The following is a 21216-nucleotide window of genomic DNA, read 5'->3' as shown; positions in this document are numbered from 1 at the left end:
AGTCAATACTGTGTATGTCCTGGACTAATATTGCGTGAGTTAAATGTAGATTATAGATCTCTCTCTAGATTAATCCCTCACTAAATATGTCTGCTGGAGTAGTTTTATTACCTTGCTGTTTGACAATAGCAGAGGAACTTTACATGCCAGTAATCTGATGTTTTCCTTTCTATGCAAGTAGTCAGGATGAACCTAACCCAGGTCATCAAACTGTTCTTACTCATCATGATGTAAGGAATAGACAATTTGATTAATCAAATGAAATGATACAAGATGCAAATTGCTACTTGGGATGTAATAACTATCATGCCCAGTAAATATTGATAATTCACTATTAATTTACTGTATGTTAAAATTGAATAGACCTGGATTTGGGGGAAAAACAATTTTTAAAAAAAAATTTAATTGACTTTATTGATGTATTCTAAATGTGTTACTGTTATGGGTTAACATTGTTTCTTCTACAAGTGAGACTTCCTGTCGTTGTTCATCAAGGGTTCAAATGACCTTATTGTGATTGGCAATGATAACTGCATTAAAATATAAAACGGGTGAACAATCATTTGATCTATATTTAATCTAACCAGTCGACTTTCCTGTTTCAATGAATGCTCTATTTATATCTCGTTATTTTTCTCTCAACTTGTTTTTAAATTGTTCCTGTTGTTTTTTTTATTCGTTAGCTGAACTTGACATACAACAACACTGGAAATGAAAGCTTAATAAACATTGCCTTGTCCACTCAAAGCTCTCTTGTGCTTAGTAAGAGGCTGACCTGAAATGCATGTTTTTTTTGATGCCCTTGTAAGAAATAAAAATCAGAGATTTATGAATAGAAGATATTGGTTCAATTAAAGATAAATCATTCTCAGCATAATTTATCGTACTTTACAAATACTGACAAAATGACAAGGAACATTAAGGCACTTGTCATATAGCGCTCTATTTAAACCGTAGTAAATGTAATTAAAATGTTAGCCTTTTCCTTGAATCCTTGCCAGGCTCTACTGGCTCCCAATCACCGAATGGATGATCATCTCACTCGTTTTCAAATCCCTTCAGGTCTTTGCACCTCCTTACCTATCATTTACCGAATGTTCCTGGCATGTGGATCTGTTATCAACAGATAACAACAGTTTATGGTGTGTCGCTTAATACCTTCATAAAAAAGGATAAATATCTGCTTGTGTGCATTATTGGATGATTTAGACTTCGATGCCAAGGACACATTCCTAGTAATATTAGTAATATTCCTAGCACCTGTCATTTTAAAATGACTCAAAGGCTTTTACAAGTAATTGCTGTCACCTTACGGTTGTAGACAAGTGCAGAGTCCATTTGCACACTATAAGTCTATGTCCATGACATAGGTAGGGACAAATCCCACCTGTTCCAGATTTACCCGACATATGCAGCAATGCAGCGCATCCAGAATCTGGCAATTTTTTTAAAAAAGGAAGCTTTCATTTTGAAGTTTTTTTTGTTAGTTCTTTTTAAGAACTAGAGAAAACTGACTCTAACTTTAAAGTTAACGCTGAATTCAACAATTTGTTAAATTCCGGACTCTCTTAAATACTTCAGAAATAAAGTAAGTCTGGACACAGATGAAATTTCTAACCGAGAGCTAGTTTAAATATAAAAAAAATCTAATTACAAGTAAAGGCAGTGGCCTCAAACTACAAGACTCTGTTGAATTATTGCACTTTTTGTTGTAAGTTGTTCTGTTGTGCTTTATTTAACAACTGTTGTAGAAACAGCAGGGTTTCACTTATTGTGAATTTAATGTAAAATAATATGTATCTGGGGATGATGCAAAACATCAAGGACACTATAAAAATTAAAACATTTTGGGTTCCTGGATACTGAATTATATCGGAATTTTAGTTACTCTGAACTTGTGCAATCAAGGTTAATATTGGTAAAGTATTAAAAGGAGTGGAAGAGTAAAGGGATTTCAGGGTTAATGTACATAATTACTTAAACGGAAGGCAGGTGGACAAAGCTATATAAAAAAAATCGAATCTCAGGTTTTATAAGTAGGCATATAAAATATAAAAGCAAAGAGGTAACGCTGACTGAGAGACGAGAATGCCACGAACTGAGCCAGGCTATAGAAACCAGTAAGATCCCAAGTTGAATGTCCAGCCATGTGGATCTCAGCTCGGCCAGAGGTTGCTGTGCCAGTTACCCTATGAAGGCAAAACCCTAGAGGGAACTAGACAGAAAGTTGCCCATGAAGGTTGCTGTACCTGTTTAAAATCCGCCTCGACTATGATGCCCTAACGATTGAATAGTTTACCAGCGCTCACTCACACATTGAGATCTTGGTCAAGATATATAAATGCAAGTTGTTCGTGTGATCTCAAGAAGTACCAAACCATCATGGAACCTCACAATCAATGCATGTGACTCTTGAGAGAGGTCGTTTTGTCAAGATCTGTGGAAGGTAATGATTCACTAACTTTTCTCAATGACACTGCAAAACAAACAGAAAAGTACAAGATTCAAACCACCGTTCGAATTAAACCAGAATACTTTCAAAAAAAAAATTTCTTGATTGAATATTTTTTGATTTATGCCAAAAAAAACACTACCAATCGAATACAGACTTACTTAGACTAGTGCAAATGTTCGGATGGGGTGATTTCCATGGGCTGTAGTTTGGCCCGAGCTGCTCCAGAGGATACTCTAAAGAAAACTAGATTTTTAAAAATATATTTCTACGCTCATGCTGAAGTGAAAAAATCACTTCCCTCTATCTGGTATTTGGGTAAAACATGTAGCATTTTGTTATAGATTCAATGATATACTATCAAATAAAAAAAGTTGTATTTACGCAGCGCTCCTCACACAGGGAACTCTTGACAGTGGCGGAGCATGACCCTGAGCCGGGGGAGAGGGAGATGACCATAGACAAGGTCGAATAGGAAGGTCTTCAGGCGTGAAGGAAGGCGGAAGTGTAGAGAAAGGATGTTCCAGAGTATTAGGGTGTAAATACGCAAAACATAGCTGAACATTTCTGTGACTTCCTGTATTTCCTTCATATTTACATATTGACTTCGTACATTTTCATAAATCGCAGAGTCCATTTAAATGCTTTATTAATTTAATGTTAATGTGATGTTCTTATTTCCTGATTCCCGCCAGAAGTAATCTGTCAAGATTTCCCATCTGATTCTAAAAGAAGACATTAGATAAATCCAAACTCAATGTCTGTCAGAGAATCACTGCCATGTTTCCACGGATGCATCAGCAAAACAGAGTGTGAAAGTTTATTCAGACTGAAAGGAACAGAGGGAAGCTATTTAATCTGAGAGAGCGTGACTACTCCTGGTGCTTTATGCCTCTGTATATTGTAAGTTCTGGTGTGACAAGACTACAATATTATTCACAGAATTATTAGTTATTTAAAATAAAGTACCGGCGGTGGGGGGGGGGGTAGTGGTTGGAGGGGGTAATTTGCAAAACTGTCAAAATTTGCAGTGTGTAAGGATTGCAGAGTACCTGAGCTTTAGATGTACAAATCCAAAAGACCATTGTCTTAAAATTCACAGATTTTTAGTTCTTCACATCTTTTTGGTGTCAAAAATATGTTTCCATTCGCTGTGAAATATTTCTATCAAAATTAAGCCAATTACATTCTGGTGGCTAAAAGCATTGTGCTTACATCATCTGATCATTCTGACACACTCCTTTCATTTTCAGGCATAAGACAGTTTTATATACCTATCGAATTTTGAAGAACGATAGAGGATATTTCATGTTTCAGGTAAGAACACAAGCATTTGATTTGTGAAAAGAGAGCAAAAGGTGAGTGTTGGAAAAATTGTTTCACTTGGATGTGGAATGCCCCTGCCAAGTAAGGTGGTAGAGACAGAATTGGGTTGGAAGAGGGAAGTAGACACGTTTAAAAAGATGGAGGCTTGAAGGAGATGAGGGTAAAACAGTGGGATACACAGCTTGCTCTGAGCGTCGGTGCAGACTAGATAATAATAATAATAATCTTTGCATTTGATATAGCCCCTTATCACATTTTCGAGACGTCTCAAAGCGCTTCACAGAACATACTGTAAAGTGAATTGACTTTAATGGATTCCGGTAAGGAAACTTGCCCAACGTTTCGCCCTGCCCAGGAATCTAACCTCTCGCCTGCGAGGCGAGTTCTCTAACCACCAAGCTACAGGACTCCACGTGGGGCTTTTGTGCTGCAAACTATGGTTTTGCAATTCTAATTGCAAATTCTAATTCTAATAAATTTCTTCAATTTTGCAACGCATTATGCAATGCAGAAAATGATTGTCAAATCATTTTTGATTGCCACATTATTCTCAACAATGTCTTGTAAACCACTCTGCAGCCAGTGGATCAAATTAAATTAAAATAATGACTCTTGCCAATATGTGACTTGTGTTACAAGAGTTGGCAAGAGTCATTTTATTACTATTTTATTGTCATTATTGTTTTCCTCTGATGGTTTTCTTGTGTGTGTGTGAATTTCTCCCTTTTTCATTGTTTGCATGTTTTTCTTGCTCTCTGTAATCTCTAAGGATTTTCCTATTATTAAGCTGTGTTCCTAAGGTAGAATTGGCATCATATATTGCTGGTCAGATTCTAAACTCTCCACGGCTTAGCTATTATATGCAATTCTATCTTTCTCTCGTGTATGTGCTCAATTTCGTGCCTGTGAGTGTGAGTGAGTGTGGTGTGCACCTAACAATTTTCCTTTCTTTGTGTATGTCTTGTCTTTTTGTGTGTACTTTTCTCTCTTCTTCTCATTTCTTTTACGACATCTGAAATGAACTTTACATTGACTGTTCCGAGAAACAATTATTTACTGAAAAATGACAAATTATTTTGGCTTGTGTTCACTCCAATGTTTAGGCTCCTTTGAGTCATTGGTAACCACACAAATGGCTTTATATAGCTGCCATCTGTATGTTACCCACAAGCAAGCATCAATAGATTTATTGTCAGATATCATGAAGAAAAGCATTTTGTTTTGCTCCAAATCTGAATTTTTTCATAGATTCATAGATTCATAGAATGTTACGGTACAGAAGGAGGCCATTCGGTCCATCAAGTCTGTGCCGGCTCTTTGACAGAGCAAGTCACTTTCACTAACCCCAATCACCAGCTTTCTTCCCATAACCCTGCAAACCCGTCTTCCCCAGATACCTATCCAGTTGTCTCTTAAAAGCTGTTATCGAATCGGACTTCACTACCCTTTCAGGCAGATCATTCCAAATTCGAACAACTCGCTGAGTGAAAACATTTCTTCTAACCTCCCCTCTGCTTCTTTTGGTAGATATCTTAAGACTGTGACCACGGTCACAGACACACCTACCAGCGGAAACAGGTTTCCTTATCATGATCTTGAAGACCTCTATCAGGTCCCCACGTAACCTTCTCCAGCCTGTCCTCATGGTTCCCCATTCCTGGTATCATTCTCGTGATTCTCCTCTGCACCCTTTCCAGTGCCTTAATGTCCTTCCTGAAGTAAGGTGCCCAGAACTGGAAGCAGTACTCCAGCTGAGGCCTAACCAGTGTTTTGTATAGATAACCATAACTCCCTACTCTTATACTCTATGCCCTACTAATAATGCCTTTTTTACTGCTTTATCTTTATCTACCTACCCCGCTACCTTTAATGATTCGCTTACTTGAACACCCAGATCTCTCTGTACATTCACCCCCCTTAAGATTGAGCTACCAAGTCTATATTGCCTCCTATCATTTTTCCTACCTTAAGGGTATCACCTCACACTTATCCACATTGAAATCCATCTGCCACATGTCAGCCCATTCACCATTCTGTGTATGTCTGCTTGCAGTCGGTTACAGTCCTCCTCACTATTTACTACCCTAACCTAACTTCTATATTCATCTGCAAACTTGGAAATAGTGCTCTCTATGCCAAGTCTAGATCATTAATATATATTAGAAAGAGCAGTGGTCCCAATACCGATCCCTGGGGGACACTACTGACACTCCTTCCATTTCGAGAAACACCCATTAACCACCACCCTCTGCTTTCTGTCACTCAGCCAGTTCTTAATCCAAACTGCCACTGTCCCCTTAATACCGTGGGCCTCTAATTTTTTTATTAATCTCTTATGCAGTACTGTGTCAAAAGCCTTTTTGAAATCCATGTAAATAACGACCACCGCATTTCCCTCATCAACCCTCGCAGTCACCTCTTCAAAAAATTCTATTAGATTTGTTAGGCAAGATTTGCCTTTAACAAATCCATGTTGGCTGTCTCTAATTACCTCATGTTCCTCTAAGTAGAGATTTATTCTGTCCCGGATTATGGTCTCCAGTAGTTTTCCTATTACCGAAGTTAGGCTGACTGGCCTGTAATTTCCGGGTTTGTCTTTCTGCCCCTATTTGTAGAGGGGGGTAACATTAGCCACTCTCCAGTCTCTTGGCACCACTCCTGTGTCCAATGAAGATTCAAATATAATGGCCAAAGCCTCCGCTATTTGAACCCGTATCTCCCACCACAACCTTGGGTGAAACCCATCTGGTCCTTTTGAGCCCAGTCAATCTTTTCAGAACTTCCTTTCTGTCTATAGTAATCTGATCTATTTCCTCTACCCTCTCATCCAATACTGCGGCATTTGGGGCATCCATTTCCGTTGTGAAGACAGATGCAAAGTACTCGTTCAGTACATCAGCCATCCCTCTGCCTCCACAACAAGATTGCTGTCATTGTCTTTGATTGGTCTACCTACCTTTAACTAACCTTTTTTCCTTTATGTGCTTGTAAAATATTTTAGGATTCTCCTTTATGTTACCTGCTAACCTCTTCTCATGCGATCTTTTAACCTGTCTTATCACTCTTTTAAGATCACTCCTGCATTCTCTATAATGCGCTTTGCTATCCTCAGTACCTTGCGTCTTCCAATTGTCGTACGCCGTCTTCTTCTTTTTCATCCTCGAGAGAATATCCCTGTTCATCCAGGCTGCTGGCTTGGTTGTCGCACATTTCCCTTTTGTGGGAATATATCTATTTAGACCTTGAGCTATCATATCTTTGAAGATATACTTTTTTAAAAAAAATTAATATCCATCAACAAACTTTTTGTATTGAAGTGACGGTTTATTTAGAATCAGTGCAGTAAGTAAGATGTTTGCTTTTACTTTTTACACACATTATATATATATATATCAATTAAAAACAAATTGCCTGCCATGCTCTGCTGGAGTCCAGTCCTGCTGTGGGTTCAGAGTGCCAAAGATCAATGTGCTTCAGTGTCAAGTGTGGTCAGATCAGCTTCTGATTAGCCTTACTCCCACCATTGAGCAATGACTGTTCAGATCATCCAACCCCCATTTCAGTGCTTTTATCAGCGATCTTCAACTTCCAGTAGCAATAAAGGCTGCCTAACCTTATTGGGAGCATGTATAGAGAAGTTGATCTATCATGGTGAGGAGAATGGGGTGTGTGGATTTATTTGAGTGGGAGCGGTTTGGTGTGTTAATTATCAATCAGGGAGCGGTTTGTGAACAACGATAATATCAAGACGATCTATCACAAAATCATATAATACCGTTGTGAGTTAGCGGTGATAAACGGCTAACACCTCGCGATAAATAAATTAATCCAATGTGGGCTGGAATAGACTGTACTTAATTTTTACTCTGTTTTATTATCCTTGCATAGACTGGATCTAGCTTTAAAGAAATATACTTCAAAAGCCTTATGGATTTAATTGCTCACTATGGAAAGCCAGGACAAGGTCTTGTGACTCAATTGTGCCAGCCTCTGAAGAAAGTCAAAGCTAAGTTGAGCAAACAAGAGGATAATGATTGTGAAGGTATGATAAGTTTGTTCTGCATTTTTTATAAATAGCCTTTTTTTTCTAATATGATCTTTCTCTAATCTATTTTTTTCTCTAATCATTCTTTTACTTCAATGGAAAGAGTACCTCGAGAAAATCATAAATACAACACAGATATTATGAGACATGAGTCTGACCTTGCACAAGCAGAATGTATTACAATAAAACTCACATAAGTCATATCAGTCGTGACCATAACATTTCATATGACTGGTATGAAGTCCGAGTTGCAGTCAAATAGTATAAATCGGATAAAATCATTGACCTACACTGGGCACGTGTAATTCACTGCAGCCGGTAAGTGCGCATGTAGTGACGGGTCAAGACTACGTTTCCCGTGACTTATGTGTCTTGACCCCTCGCCAAATGTGCACTTACTGGCAAGAGTTAGAACCACATTCAATCGCAAGAAATTATATTCTTCTGCGCACGTGTGACGGATCGAAACTACATTTCCCGCAATTTAATGAAGCTGGCCGGTAAGTGAACATGCGTCAACAAATCACTATATGCGTCCCTTTAACAGTGGGCTGACTGTGTTTGCTGAGTTTAACTGACTTAGGGGTTGCAGAAATGCACATTATTCGAGACGTTAAACCAAGATCAGAACTGCTGCCAGTCCAGGTGGACGTCAAAAGATCCCGTGGCTTAAACTATTTGAAAAGAGAGAGTTTTTAAAACTCTCTGTGTTGTATTTGTATACTTATTGGTTTTCAAACCTTCCGCTCTGCATGGCTGGATGTGCTGACGGTTTTTACCCAAAGTGCGTGCATGTCTATGTGTGTGTGTGGATGGGTGTGGGTGTGGATGGGTGTGAAGGTAACCAGTTATTTTTAACAGCTTCTTTGTTTCAAACCATTTTGCGTCTCAATGGGCAGCACTTTTGCCTCTGGCTTAATTAGACAGTTGTGGGTTCGATCCCCATGTAGGGAGCTTTGAGCTCACATTCCTGTGAGTTTTCAACATTGTCACCGTTGTGCGCAATTGGCTGCCACGTTTGCCTGCAAAACACACAGTAACTACACTTTGCAATGCATCCTGTGAAGCTCTTCGGGATGTCCTCCTAGTGTGAAAGGCATTGGAAACACTGATTGTCCAGGCGCCTTGAGACGTCCTCCCGACGCTGAAAGGCGCTATACAAATGTAATTTTGTTGTTGTTATAAATCAATGAAAATAACTTGTAATGGATGAATTTCCCCTTGCAGCCAGTGTTTATTTATTTGTGTTTTTTTTTAGAAATTGACGATTCTGAATATGTAGAAGTGCTCCCTTCCTGAAAATAACTGAACTCATCCGATTGACGAAACTACTTTCCTTCTTTTTCTTGACGGGAATACTCGCCAAAGTATTCTGCACCTTTTGCTTTTGACAAACTCCATACGTTCGTCTAATCTCACAAATTAGACTCCAATACTGTAAATTATTTAGAAATCCATAATTCTGTTAGAGAATGTCAGTACTTTGCCTGCACCAGATATCATGATGATATGACAAGTTCTTAAGCTGGCGGTAAATAATTGTGTGATTCTCATGAAAATATTCAACTGTTATCATTTTTGTTTCAAGTAAGCCTTTGAGTTATGCAGAAGAAAAGAAAGTCTGAAGCTGCAGTGCTCCATTGTTGCCCTAAATATGTTATCTAGCTTGTATTTTACTGTGTATAAACAGTTACGTATTTGTTGAAGTATTTTCAGTATTCAAATATTTTTAAAGGATGCACTGCTCCTTGGATTCAATGTTGCACTTTGTCATTCACTTACCTTTTTTGTTTAGAAATGTTGACGGTTTGCTAATTTGTAGCGTTACCTGAGTTGTCACTATGTAGTGCCTGTGTGTTCACGTCACTGTCTTCCATGATCACTGCTGACCTTGTGCCTGCCTCAGACAAGATTCCAGGCTGAAAAGATCTTGGTGACGATGATCGCACTAACCAAGAATTTTATTCTGTTTAACAATATTGGGTGAATTTTATGCTTGGTGCTGGAAGGAAAGAAACACCCTATCATTCCAGGCAGAGGGCCGAAACCTTGGGCAAGTTTCCGTACTCACACACCTAATAATAATCACTCCAAAACCAAAAAAAAACAATAATAAGTTGGTCATTTTCAATCTACGACTGTTTGTGGGACATTGCTGTGCGCAATTGGCTGCCGCGTTCGCCCACAAATATACAGTTAATTCACTTTACAGTGTGTTCTGTGAAGCGCTTTGGGACGTCCTCCCGACGTGAAAAGCGCTAAATCAAATGCAAGGATTATTATTATTTATTGCATCCAGAGTCAATACTGTGTATGTCCTGGACTAATATTGCGTGAGTTAAATGTAGATTATAGATCTCTCTCTAGATTAATCCCTCACTAAATATGTCTGCTGGAGTAGTTTTATTACCCTTGCCTGTTTGACAATAGCAGAGGAACTTTACATGCCAGTAATCTGATGTTTTCCCTTTCTATGCAAGTAGTCAGGATGAACCTAACCCAGGTCATCAAACTGTTCTTACTCATCATGATGTAAGGAATAGACAATTTGATTAATCAAATGAAATGATACAAGATGCAAATTGCTACTTGGGAATGTAATAACTATCATGCCCAGTAAATATTGATAATTCACTATTAATTTACTGTATGTTAAATTGAATAGACCTGGATTTGGGGGAAAAACAATTTTTAAAAAAAAAATTTAATTGACTTTATTGATGTATTCTAAATGTGTTACTGTTATGGGTTAACATTGTTTCTTCTACAAGTGAGACTTCCTGTCGTTGTTCATCAAGGGTTCAAATGACCTTTTTGTGATTGGCAATGATAACTGCATTAAAATATAAAACGGTGAACAATCATTTGATCTATATTTAATCTACCAGTCGACTTTCCTGTTTCAATGAATGCTCTATTTATATCTCGTTATTTTTCTCTCAACTTGTTTTTAAATTGTTCCTGTTGTTTTTTTTATTCGTTAGCTGAACTTGACATACAACAACACTGGAAATGAAAGCTTAATAACATTGCCTTGTCCACTCAAAGCTCTCTTGTGCTTAGTAAGAGGCTGACCTGAAATGCATGTTTTTTTTGATGCCCTTGTAAGAAATAAAAATCAGAGATTTATGAATAGAAGATATTGGTTCAATTAAAGATAAATCATTCTCAGCATAATTTATCGTACTTTACAAATACTGACAAAATGACAAGGAACATTAAGGCACTTGTCATATAGCGCTCTATTTAAACCGTAGTAAATGTAATTAAAATGTTAGCCTTTTCCTTGAATCCTTGCCAGGCTCTACTGGCTCCCAATCACCGAATGGATGATCATCTCACTCGTTTTCAAATCCCTTCAGGTCTTTGCACCTCCTTACCTATCATTTACCGAATGTTCCTGGCATGTGGATCTGTTATCAACAGATAACAACAGTTTATGGTGTGTCGCTTAATACCTTCATAAAAAAAGGATAAATATCTGCTTGTGTGCATTATTGGATGATTTAGACTTCGATGCCAAGGACACATTCCTAGTAATATTAGTAATATTCCTAGCACCTGTCATTTTAAAATGACTCAAAGGCTTTTACAAGTAATTGCTGTCACCTTACGGTTGTAGACAAGTGCAGAGTCCATTTGCACACTATAAGTCTATGTCCATGACATAGGTAGGGACAAATCCCACCTGTTCCAGATTTACCCGACATATGCAGCAATGCAGCGCATCCAGAATCTGGCAATTTTTTTAAAAAAGGAAGCTTTCATTTTGAAGTTTTTTTTGTTAGTTCTTTTTAAGAACTAGAGAAAACTGACTCTAACTTTAAAGTTAACGCTGAATTCAACAATTTGTTAAATTCCGGACTCTCTTAAATACTTCAGAAATAAAGTAAGTCTGGACACAGATGAAATTTCTAACCGAGAGCTAGTTTAAATATAAAAAAAATCTAATTACAAGTAAAGGCAGTGGCCTCAAACTACAAGACTCTGTTGAATTATTGCACTTTTTGTTGTAAGTTGTTCTGTTGTGCTTTATTTAACAACTGTTGTAGAAACAGCAGGGTTTCACTTATTGTGAATTTAATGTAAAATAATATGTATCTGGGGATGATGCAAAACATCAAGGACACTATAAAAATTAAAACATTTTGGGTTCCTGGATACTGAATTATATCGGAATTTTAGTTACTCTGAACTTGTGCAATCAAGGTTAATATTGGTAAAGTATTAAAAGGAGTGGAAGAGTAAAGGGATTTCAGGGTTAATGTACATAATTACTTAAACGGAAGGCAGGTGGACAAAGCTATATAAAAAAAACCGAATCTCAGGTTTTATAAGTAGGCATATAAAATATAAAAGCAAAGAGGTAACGCTGACTGAGAGACGAGAATGCCACGAACTGAGCCAGGCTATAGAAACCAGTAAGATCCCAAGTTGAATGTCCAGCCATGTGGATCTCAGCTCGGCCAGAGGTTGCTGTGCCAGTTACCCTATGAAGGCAAAACCCTAGAGGGAACTAGACAGAAAGTTGCCCATGAAGGTTGCTGTACCTGTTTAAAATCCGCCTCGACTATGATGCCCTAACGATTGAATAGTTTACCAGCGCTCACTCACACATTGAGATCTTGGTCAAGATATATAAATGCAAGTTGTTCGTGTGATCTCAAGAAGTACCAAACCATCATGGAACCTCACAATCAATGCATGTGACTCTTGAGAGAGGTCGTTTTGTCAAGATCTGTGGAAGGTAATGATTCACTAACTTTTCTCGATGACACTGCAAAACAAACAGAAAAGTACAAGATTCAAACCACCGTTCGAATTAAACCAGAATACTTTCAAAAAAAAATTTTCTTGATTGAATATTTTTTGATTTATGCCAAAAAAAACACTACCAATCGAATACAGACTTACTTAGACTAGTGCAAATGTTCGGATGGGGTGATTTCCATGGGCCGTAGTTTGGCCCGAGCTGCTCCAGAGGATACTCTAAAGAAAACTAGATTTTTTAAAAATATATTTCTACGCTCATGCTGAAGTGAAAAAATCACTTCCCTCTATCTGGTATTTGGGTAAAAATGTAGCATTTTGTTATAGATTCAATGATATACTATCAAATAAAAAAAGTTGTATTTACGCAGCGCTCCTCACACAGGGAACTCTTGACAGTGGCGGAGCATGACCCTGAGCCGGGGGAGAGGGAGATGACCATAGACAAGGTCGAATAGGAAGGTCTTCAGGCGTGAAGGAAGGCGGAAGTGTAGAGAAAGGATGTTCCAGAGTATTAGGGTGTAAATACGCAAAACATAGCTGAACATTTCTGTGACTTCCTGTATTTCCTTCATATTTACATATTGACTTCGTACATTTTCATAAATCGCAGAGTCCATTTAAATGCTTTATTAATTTAATGTTAATGTGATGTTCTTATTTCCTGATTCCCGCCAGAAGTAATCTGTCAAGATTTCCCATCTGATTCTAAAAGAAGACATTAGATAAATCCAAACTCAATGTCTGTCAGAGAATCACTGCCATGTTTCCACGGATGCATCAGCAAAACAGAGTGTGAAAGTTTATTCAGACTGAAAGGAACAGAGGGAAGCTATTTAATCCGAGAGAGCGTGACTACTCCTGGTGCTTTATGCCTCTGTATATTGTAAGTTCTGGTGTGACAAGACTACAATATTATTCACAGAATTATTAGTTATTTAAAATAAAGTACCGGCGGTGGGGGGGGGGTAGTGGTTGGAGGGGGTAATTTGCAAAACTGTCAAAATTTGCAGTGTGTAAGGATTGCAGAGTACCTGAGCTTTAGATGTACAAATCCAAAAGACCATTGTCTTAAAATTCACAGATTTTTAGTTCTTCACATCTTTTTGGTGTCAAAAATATGTTTCCATTCGCTGTGAAATATTTCTATCAAAATTAAGCCAATTACATTCTGGTGGCTAAAAGCATTGTGCTTACATCATCTGATCATTCTGACACACTCCTTTCATTTTCAGGCATAAGACAGTTTTATATACCTATCGAATTTTGAAGAACGATAGAGGATATTTCATGTTTCAGGTAAGAACACAAGCATTTGATTTGTGAAAAGAGAGCAAAAGGTGAGTGTTGGAAAAATTGTTTCACTTGGATGTGGAATGCCCCTGCCAAGTAAGGTGGTAGAGACAGAATTGGGTTGGAAGAGGGAAGTAGACACGTTTAAAAAGATGGAGGCTTGAAGGAGATGAGGGTAAAACAGTGGGATACACAGCTTGCTCTGAGCGTCGGTGCAGACTAGATAATAATAATAATAATCTTTGCATTTGATATAGCCCCTTATCACATTTTCGAGACGTCTCAAAGCGCTTCACAGAACATACTGTAAAGTGAATTGACTTTAATGGATTCCGGTAAGGAAACTTGCCCAACGTTTCGCCCTGCCCAGGAATCTAACCTCTCGCCTGCGAGGCGAGTTCTCTAACCACCAAGCTACAGGACTTCACGTGGGGCTTTTGTGCTGCAAACTATGATTTTGCAATTCTAATTGCAAATTCTAATTCTAATAAATTTCTTCAATTTTGCAACGCATTATGCAATGCAGAAAATGATTGTCAAATCATTTTTGATTGCCACATTATTCTCAACAATGTCTTGTAAACCACTCTGCAGCCAGTGGATCAAATTAAATTAAAATAATGACTCTTGCCAATATGTGACTTGTGTTACAAGAGTTGGCAAGAGTCATTTTATTACTATTTTATTGTCATTATTGTTTTCCTCTGATGGTTTTCTTGTGTGTGTGTGAATTTCTCCCTTTTTCATTGTTTGCATGTTTTTCTTGCTCTCTGTAATCTCTAAGGATTTTCCTATTATTAAGCTGTGTTCCTAAGGTAGAATTGGCATCATATATTGCTGGTCAGATTCTAAACTCTCCACGGCTTAGCTATTATATGCAATTCTATCTTTCTCTCGTGTATGTTGCTCAATTTCGTGCCTGTGAGTGTGAGTGAGTGTGTGTGCACCTAACAATTTTCCTTTCTTTGTGTATGTCTTGTCTTTTTGTGTGTACTTTTCTCTCTTCTTCTCATTTCTTTTACGACATCTGAAATGAACTTTACATTGACTGTTCCGAGAAACAATTATTTACTGAAAAATGACAAATTATTTTGGCTTGTGTTCACTCCAATGTTTAGGCTCCTTTGAGTCATTGGTAACCACACAAATGGCTTTATATAGCTGCCATCTGTATGTTACCCACAAGCAAGCATCAATAGATTTATTGTCAGATATCATGAAGAAAAGCATTTTGTTTTGCTCCAAATCTGAATTTTTTCATAGATTCATAGATTCATAGAATGTTACGGCACAGAAGGAGGCCATTCGGTCCATCAAGTCTGTGCCGGCTCTTTGACAGAGCAAGTCACTTTCACTAACCCCAATCACCAGCTTTCTTCCCATAACCCTGCAAACCCGTCTTCCCCAGATACCTATCCAGTTGTCTCTTAAAAGCTGTTATCGAATCGGACTTCACTACCCTTTCAGGCAGATCATTCCAAATTCGAACAACTCGCTGAGTGAAAACATTTCTTCTAACCTCCCCTCTGCTTCTTTTGGTAGATATCTTAAGACTGTGACCACGGGTCACAGACACACCTACCAGCGGAAACAGGTTTTCCTTATCATGATCTTGAAGACCTCTATCAGGTCCCCACGTAACCTTCTCCAGCCTGTCCTCATGGTTCCCCATTCCTGGTATCATTCTCGTGATTCTCCTCTGCACCCTTTCCAGTGCCTTAATGTCCTTCCTGAAGTAAGGTGCCCAGAACTGGAAGCAGTACTCCAGCTGAGGCCTAACCAGTGTTTTGTATAGATAACCATAACCTCCCTACTCTTATACTCTATGCCCCTACTAATAATGCCTTTTTTACTGCTTTATCTTTATCTACCTACCCCGCTACCTTTAATGATTCGCTTACTTGAACACCCAGATCTCTCTGTACATTCACCCCCCTTAAGATTGAGCTACCAAGTCTATATTGCCTCCTATCATTTTTCCTACCTTAAGGGTATCACCTCACACTTATCCACATTGAAATCCATCTGCCACATGTCAGCCCATTCCACCATTCTGTGTATGTCTGCTTGCAGTCGGTTACAGTCCTCCTCACTATTTACTACCCTACCTAACTTTATATCATCTGCAAACTTGGAAATAGTGCTCTCTATGCCCAAGTCTAGATCATTAATATATATTAAAAAGAGCAGTGGTCCCAATACTGATCCCTGGGGGACACTACTGGACACTTCCTTCCATTTCGAGAAACGCCCATTAACCACCACCCTCTGCTTTCTGTCACTCAGCCAGTTCTTAATCCAAACTGCCACTGTCCCCTTAATACCGTGGGCCTCTAATTTTTTATAATCTCTTATGCAGTACTGTGTCAAAAGCCTTTTTGAAATCCATGTAAATAACGTCCACCGCATTTCCCTCATCAACCCTCGCAGTCACCTCTTCAAAAAATTCTATTAGATTTGTTAGGCAAGATTTGCCTTTAACAAATCCATGTTGGCTGTCTCTAATTACCTCATGTTCCTCTAAGTAGAGATTTATTCTGTCCCGGATTATGGTCTCCAGTAGTTTTCCTATTACCGAAGTTAGGCTGACTGGCCTGTAATTTCCGGGTTTGTCTTTCTGCCCCTTTTTGTAGAAGGGGGGTAACATTAGCCACTCTCCAGTCTCATGGCACCACTCCTGTGTCCAATGAAGATTGAAATATAATGGCCAAAGCCTCCGCTATTTGAACCCGTGTCTCCCGCAGCAACCTTGGGTGAAACCCATCTGGTCCTGGTGACTTATCAATTTTGAGCCCAGTCAATCTTTTCAGAACTTCCTCTCTGTCTATAGTAATCTGATCTATTTCCTCTACCCTCTAATCCAATACTGCGGCATTTGGGGCATCCATTTCCGTTGTGAAGACAGATGCAAAGTACTCGTTCAGTACATCAGCCATGCCCTCTGCCTCCACAACAAGATTGCCGTCATTGTCTTTGATTGACTCCACCCTACCTTTAACTAACCTTTTTTCCTTTATGTGCTTGTAAAATATTTTAGGATTCCCCTTTATGTTACCCGCTAACCTCTTCTCATGCGATCTTTTAGCCTGTCTTATCACTCTTTTAAGATCACTCCTGCATTCTCTATAATGCGCTTTGCTATCCTCAGTATCTTGCGTCTTCCAATTGTCGTACGCAGTCTTCTTCTTTTTCATCCTCGAGAGAATATCCCTGGTCATCCAGGCTGGCTTGGTTGTCGCACATTTCCCTTTTGTGGGAATATATCTATTTAGACCTTGAGCTATCATATCTTTGAAGATATACTTTTTTAAAAAAAATTAATATCCATCAACAAACTTTTTGTATTGAAGTGACGGTTTATTTAGAATCAGTGCAGTAAGTAAGATGTTTGCTTTTACTTTTTACACACATTATATATATATATATATATATATATATCAATTAAAAACAAATTGCCTGCCATGCTCTGCTGGAGTCCAGTCCTGCTGTGGGTTCAGAGTGCCAAAGATCAATGTGCTTCAGTGTCAAGTCTGGTCAGATCAGCTTCTGATTAGCCTTACTCCCACCATTGAGCAATGACTGTTCAGATCATCCAACCCCCATTTCAGTGCTTTTATCAGCGATCTTTCAACTTCCAGTAGCAATAAAGGCTGCCTAACCTTATTGGGAGCATGTATAGAGAAGTTGATCTATCATGGTGAGGAGAATGGGGTGTGTGGATTTATTTGAGTGGGAGCGGTTTGGTGTGTTAATTATCAATCAGGGAGCGGTTTGTGAACAACGATAATATCAAGACGATCTATCACAAAATCATATAATACCGTTGTGAGTTAGCGGTGATAAACGGCTAACACCTCGCGATAAATAAATTAATCCAATGTGGGCTGGAATAGACTGTACTTAATTTTTACTCTGTTTTATTATCCTTGCATAGACTGGATCTAGCTTTAAAGAAATATACTTCAAAAGCCTTATGGATTTAATTGCTCACTATGGAAAGCCAGGACAAGGTCTTGTGACTCAATTGTGCCAGCCTCTGAAGAAAGTCAAAGCTAAGTTGAGCAAACAAGAGGATAATGATTGTGAAGGTATGATAAGTTTGTTCTGCATTTTTTATAAATAGCCTTTTTTTTCTAATATGATCTTTCTCTAATCTATTTTTTTCTCTAATCATTCTTTTACTTCAATGGAAAGAGTACCTCGAGAAAATCATAAATACAACACAGATATTATGAGACATGAGTCTGACCTTGCACAAGCAGAATGTATTACAATAAAACTCACATAAGTCATATCAGTCGTGACCATAACATTTCATATGACTGGTATGAAGTCCGAGTTGCAGTCAAATAGTATAAATCGGATAAAATCATTGACCTACACTGGGCACGTGTAATTCACTGCAGCCGGTAAGTGCGCATGTAGTGACGGGTCAAGACTACGTTTCCCGTGATTTATGTGTCTTGACCCCTCGACAAATGTGCACTTACTGGCAAGAGTTAGAACCACATTCAATCGCAAGAAATTATATTCTTCTGCGCATGCGTTGACGGATCAAAACTACATTTCCCGCAATTTAATGAAGCTGGCCGGTAAGTGAACATGCGTCAACAAATCACTATATGCGTCCCTTTAACAGTGGGCTGACTGTGTTTGCTGAGTTTAACTGACTTAGGGGTTGCAGAAATGCACATTATTCGAGACGTTAAACCAAGATCAGAACTGCTGCCAGTCCAGGTGGACGTCAAAAGATCCCGTGGCTTAAACTATTTGAAAAGAGAGAGTTTTTAAAACTCTCTGTGTTGTATTTGTATACTTATTGGTTTTCAAACCTTCCGCTCTGCATGGCTGGATGTGCTGACGGTTTTTACCAAAAGTGCGTGCATGTCTATGTGTGTGTGTGGATGGGTGTGGGTGTGGATGGGTGTGAAGGTAACCAGTTATTTTTAACAGCTTCTTTGTTTCAAACCATTTTGCGTCTCAATGGGCAGCACTTTTGCCTCTGGCTTAATTAGACAGTTGTGGGTTCGATCCCCATGTAGGGAGCTTTGAGCTCACATTCCTGTGAGTTTTCAACATTGTCACCGTGCGCAATTGGCTGCCACGTTTGCCTGCAAAACACACAGTAACTACACTTTGCAATGCATCCTGTGAAGCTCTTCGGGATGTCCTCCTAGTGTGAAAGGCATTGGAAACACTGATTGTCCAGCGCCTTGAGACGTCCTCCCGACGTGAAAGGCGCTATACAAATGTAATTTTGTTGTTGTTATAAATCAATGAAAATAACTTGTAATGGATGAATTTCCCCTTGCAGCCAGTGTTTATTTATTTGTGTTTTTTTTTAGAAATTGACGATTCTGAATATGTAGAAGTGCTCCCTTCCTGAAAATAACTGAACTCATCCGATTGACGAAACTACTTTCCTTCTTTTTCTTGACGGAGAATACTCGCCAAAGTATTCTGCAAACCTTTTGCTTTTGACAAACTCCATACGTTCGTCTAATCTCACAAATTAGACTCCAATGCTGTAAATTATTTAGAAATCCATAATTCTGTTAGAGAATGTCAGTACTTTGCCTGCACCAGATATCATGATGATATGACAAGTTCTTAAGCTGGCGGTAAATAATTGTGTGATTCTCATGAAAAATATTCAACTGTTATCATTTTTGTTTCAAGTAAGCCTTTGAGTTATGCAGAAGAAAAGAAAGTCTGAAGCTGCAGTGCTCCATTGTTGCCCTAAATATGTTATCTAGCTTGTATTTTACTGTGTATAAACAGTTACGTATTTGTTGAAGTATTTTCAGTATTCAAATATTTTTAAAGGATGCACTGCTCCTTGGATTCAATGTTGCACTTTGTCATTCACTTACCTTTTTGTTTAGAAATGTTGACGTTTGCTAATTGTAGCGTTACCTGAGTTGTCACTATGTAGTGCCTTGTGTGTTCACGTCACTGTCTTCCATGATCACTGCTGACCTTGTGCCTGCCTCAGACAAGATTCCAGGCTGAAAAGATCTTGGTGACATGATCGCACTAACCAAGAATTTTATTCTGTTTAACAATATTGGTGAATTTTATGCTTGGTGCTGGAAGGAAAGAAACACCCTATCATTCCAGGCAGAGGGCGAAACCTTGGGCAAGTTTCCGTACTCCACACACCTAATAATAATCACTCCAAAACCAAAAAAAAACAATAATAAGTTGGTCATTTTCAATCTACGACTGTTTGTGGGACATTGCTGTGCGCAATTGGCTGCCGCGTTCGCCCACAAATATACAGTTAATTCACTTTACAGTGTGTTCTGTGAAGCGCTTTGGGACGTCCTCCCGACGTGAAAAGCGCTAAATCAAATGCAAGGATTATTATTATTTATTGCATCCAGAGTCAATACTGTGTATGTCCTGGACTAATATTGCGTGAGTTAAATGTAGATTATAGATCTCTCTCTAGATTAATCCCTCACTAAATATGTCTGCTGGAGTAGTTTTATTACCTTGCTGTTTGACAATAGCAGAGGAACTTTACATGCCAGTAATCTGATGTTTTCCTTTCTATGCAAGTAGTCAGGATGAACCTAATCCAGGTCATCAAACTGTTCTTACTCATCATGATGTAAGGAATAGACAATTCGATTAATCAAATGAAATGATACAAGATGCAAATTGCTACTTGGGATGTAATAACTATCATGCCCAGTAAATATTGATAATTCACTATTAATTTACTGTATGTTAAAATTGAATAGACCTGGATTTGGGGGAAAAACAATTTTTTTAAAAAAAATTCATTGACTTTATTGATGTATTCTAAATTTGTTACTGTTATGGGTTAAAATTGTTTCTTGAACAAGTGAGATTTCCTGTCGTTGTTCATCAAGGGTTCAAATGACCTTATTGTGATTGGCAATGATAACTGCATTAAAATATAAAACGGGTGAACAATCATTTGATCTATATTTAATCTAACCAGTCGACTTTCCTGTTTCAATGAATGCTCTATTTATATCTCGTTATTTTTCTCTCAACTTGTTTTTAAATTGTTCCTGTTGTTTTTTTTATTCGTTAGCTGAACTTGACATACAACAACACTGGAAATGAAAGCTTAATAAACATTGCCTTGTCCACTCAAAGCTCTCTTGTGCTTAGTAAGAGGCTGACCTGAAATGCATGTTTTTTTTGATGCCCTTGTAAGAAATAAAAATCAGAGATTTATGAATAGAAGATATTGGTTCAATTAAAGATAAATCATTCTCAGCATAATTTATCGTACTTTACAAATACTGACAAAATGACAAGGAACATTAAGGCACTTGTCATATAGCGCTCT

At 38.3% G+C, this 21216-nt stretch overlaps 2 long non-coding RNA genes across 2 annotated transcripts; both read left to right on the top strand.

Annotated features, from left to right (window-relative positions):
* Positions 1–3316: 3316 nt before the first annotated feature.
* Positions 3317–9146, top strand: LOC121848849. The gene is made up of 4 exons (XR_006084998.1): positions 3317–3355; positions 3706–3769; positions 7667–7820; positions 9082–9146. It is a non-coding gene; the product is annotated as an uncharacterized LOC121848849 (long non-coding RNA).
* Positions 9147–13418: 4272 nt separating this feature from the next.
* On the top strand, positions 13419–20006 carry LOC103180197. Its single transcript, XR_006085061.1, has 4 exons — positions 13419–13479; positions 13829–13892; positions 17821–17974; positions 19232–20006. It is a non-coding gene; the product is annotated as an uncharacterized LOC103180197 (long non-coding RNA).
* Positions 20007–21216: the final 1210 nt, after the last annotated feature.

This window comes from Callorhinchus milii, unplaced genomic scaffold (assembly GCF_018977255.1).
Source record: "Callorhinchus milii isolate IMCB2004 unplaced genomic scaffold, IMCB_Cmil_1.0 Scaffold4, whole genome shotgun sequence".
Taxonomy (NCBI): Eukaryota; Metazoa; Chordata; class Chondrichthyes; order Chimaeriformes; family Callorhinchidae; genus Callorhinchus; species Callorhinchus milii.
Note: the sequence above shows the minus strand (reverse complement) of the source record. Positions and strands in the feature narration are given on the sequence as shown.